This window comes from Limulus polyphemus, unplaced genomic scaffold (genome assembly GCF_000517525.1).
Source record: "Limulus polyphemus unplaced genomic scaffold, Limulus_polyphemus-2.1.2 Scaffold6604, whole genome shotgun sequence".
NCBI classification, from domain to species: domain Eukaryota; kingdom Metazoa; phylum Arthropoda; class Merostomata; order Xiphosura; family Limulidae; genus Limulus; species Limulus polyphemus.
Window position 1 is genome coordinate 35,060 of NW_013672214.1, and position 3,285 is coordinate 38,344.

Sequence of the window (3,285 nt, forward strand, 5' to 3'; positions counted from 1 at the left end):
CTAGCGTCAGAAACTGCTTCAAGCTATACATTTAGAGAAAGTGATATATCATTTTATTAATTAGTGTCAGAATAATATCATATACAACGTGTTCTTTGAGCGTCTGTTGGTGATATCTTGCACCCATCATAATTGAAATGAGAAATGATGAAACAAAATTTGATTCATAAGCGGCAATTTGTGAAATGTTTTTGTGTGTTCAAACTGCTGCCAGTGAAAACAACAGAGAGAGTTGGAAATATATGACCAAATCATACAGTTTAGATACCCTGCCTGAACAGTGGCAGAACGATGCAGGGTATTAAACAGAAAAATCAAAACCCTAACCAGATCAGATGTTCCATTTTTGCAAAGGAGACATGCCTCACTGTCATCGCTGGAGAGAACAGTGAGGAGCTCCAACTCTGAAATGTCATTAAGGTTCCTCTCAACAATAACTCCCATTGAAGAATTTAATAAAGCAAGAAGCATAATCTCAATAGACATATCTCCCAAAAAGTTTGACTATTAGGGGAATTCACTCTCATATGGTCATGATATTTCAACCAACAGTTATTCATATATTAGTTTCTTTAAATGACCTTGTAGAACCGGGGAGTCCCTCTGAGCCATTTTGGGTGAAAATGTTGACATCTTGGATAATTACTTTTCAGGAAGAGATTGTAAGATAAAAAATAATCGAGGTACGACAGCAGCAGCAGAAGTTGGCAGGGTGGTGACAGTGTGGTCCATCCTCATTTGTTTACCAATAGTTACTATTTCTGTTTTTTAAATCAATAAGAATAGAAAAAGATTCAGTTCCCATTAACACTACCCACCAAGAAGACGTGCAAGGAGACATGCCACATTGACAAACTAAGATAGAGTAACCATGCCAGGATTTTGTGAAAACTATACCCAAACACCAGAACCAGACTCAATGTTTATAACACCCACTGGGGAGGTCCAGTACTGGTACCCGATTGGGTCTAGCCACATAGGACCAACCGACTGATCCTTGGGGCCACCCCATGGCTACCTGTTTACAGGAATTCAAAGCTAGAGGGATGTATTGCAATGTTCCTGATACTACTCAGCCACGAGAATCTTCTCCTTCCCTTTACAGGTCACCATGCTGGACAAACACGTGGGTGGATGATTGTATCCCAGAGAAGGTAAACTATACAGAAATAATTTTCCATGGGAGGTGCCCACCATGTACAGGAATCAACATCGAGGGGTTAAATATAAGGAAGGAGTTGTTGTACTTGAAATGCCTAATAGTTTCACTATTTTGTAGTTAGTATACAATATGTCATTAATCAATTATGTATGTTTTCATGACGTTCATAAAAACTGGATGTTAAAGGTAGTAAACATCTGCCAATCCTTTTACAGAAGTAAAGGTTACATTCTGCAACTTAAATCTCAAGCTAACATACACGTGTTTCTATATTGGCTTCCATTAAATTCAAAAACTTAATACAGAAACCTAAACAAAGTGGCTTGGGGTGGTTAGAGTTGTATGCAGACTAGTGGTTGAAGTTAATAATGTAATGAACTGTGGGATGCCACACTAAGTTTGTGACCGACTATAAAAGAAATTTATTCACATAACCCCGGATTTTGATCTTGATTTTATTTTGTATCATCCTGTGCGTACATTTGGAAAACCTTTCCACCCACTAGCCAGTTTGAATTCTGATGAACAAGAATCTGACCAGTTACAAGCAAAAATAGCATTTTAGTGAATAAAGATTTCGTTTGTTTGTTCACTTGTGTGTTTTTACTGTTCCTTTGTTGTCTGTGTTTGATTCATTCTCTGAGTAGCATTTCGATAATTTGTGTTTTATGGATGCTTTAAACTTTTCTCTTGGATACCAATGTACCTGAGTACCACATTTCGTAACTTCACTATACCATTTATCAACATTTTTATATGAACTGGTCGAAGAATATACCAATTGCTTATTCCATTAGGTTTGGATATGTATTTGCTTCATCTCTAATCTCATACAATGGAACCCCAAGTTAAAAGTAATTCTGTTTTGACTGATATTGCTTGAATAGTAGTAACATAGTTTCCAAGTTCCTGGCAATAATACACGTAAATACTGATACAACTGACTATATTTAACATCTCTAAATGGCTTGTTTTTTTTCATATGTTTAGCTGTAACATTGAAGTTGAAGAGGAGACTTAATGAATATTTCAAAGATATGAGAAAAGGGGTTTCTATATGTAGTTTGAAATGGAGTGGTAGAATGTAAGTTATATGATTGGCAAGTTTGTTCACTTAGACTAAATACACCCAATCTAACAGTTGGAGTGAAATTAATGTACTTGTCATTAGACATTAGTATCAGGCCTGTTATACTTTTGAACATTACATTATACATCTAGTCCCTTAGAGCTTTTCAAGACTTAGAAGAGTGTATAATGATAGTACTCCAACCACGCTATGTCCATTTACAACGACGTATTTCGTTCAATTCAGAGCTCCTCAGGCCGGCTAGTACACAAGAAACACAGTAGTAGTCGGAACACTATTTTATACGCCATTCGTTACAACAACAATTGTTATGGTGTGAACGTCGTTTTCAAGCTGGAAAAGCATGATTATAATTAATCTAACTTGTCAATAGACATTAGTATTTGGCCTATTATATTTTTTATAATATGGCGAACATAGTGCAATTGGAATACTATTATTGTACACTTTCTAATTATTGAAAATCCCTGCGAGACTAGATGTAGAATGTAGTGTTAAAAGTATAATACGCCTACTACTAATGTCTAATGACAAGTTGTATTAGTTATATTCATACTGTTACGACAGCGGAGGTCACGTGACGCTAGTATCACGTCATCTTCTCGAACATTCACGTCCCTTCCTGAAATCTCTAGAGCTTACTACATATGTGGTAGTCTTGTATATATAAACCGGTAAGAACTGACGGCAAGGAGGTAATGAGTAATTGACAGTTGAGTCAAGCACGTGAGACGTTCGTTGTGAATTGTAGCGTTTGTTATAGCGCGACTGTGGAAATTAAGTGTATCACAAAGTTGTATTCAGAAAGAATAAACCAGTTTTATTGAAGAAAGGACTTGTATCGCTAAAGTTTCTTCGGAAATAATTTTTACGGAAAATTAACTAACGAACGGAGGCGTAACAAATTGGTGTCAGAAGTGGGATAGAAAATAAAAAGAAGAAAATGGAAACGAGATGCGGCAAATCAAACTACAGCTTAGCAGATTTGATAGCAGCAATACAAGAACAGCAAAAGAAACAAAAGAGAGACAAC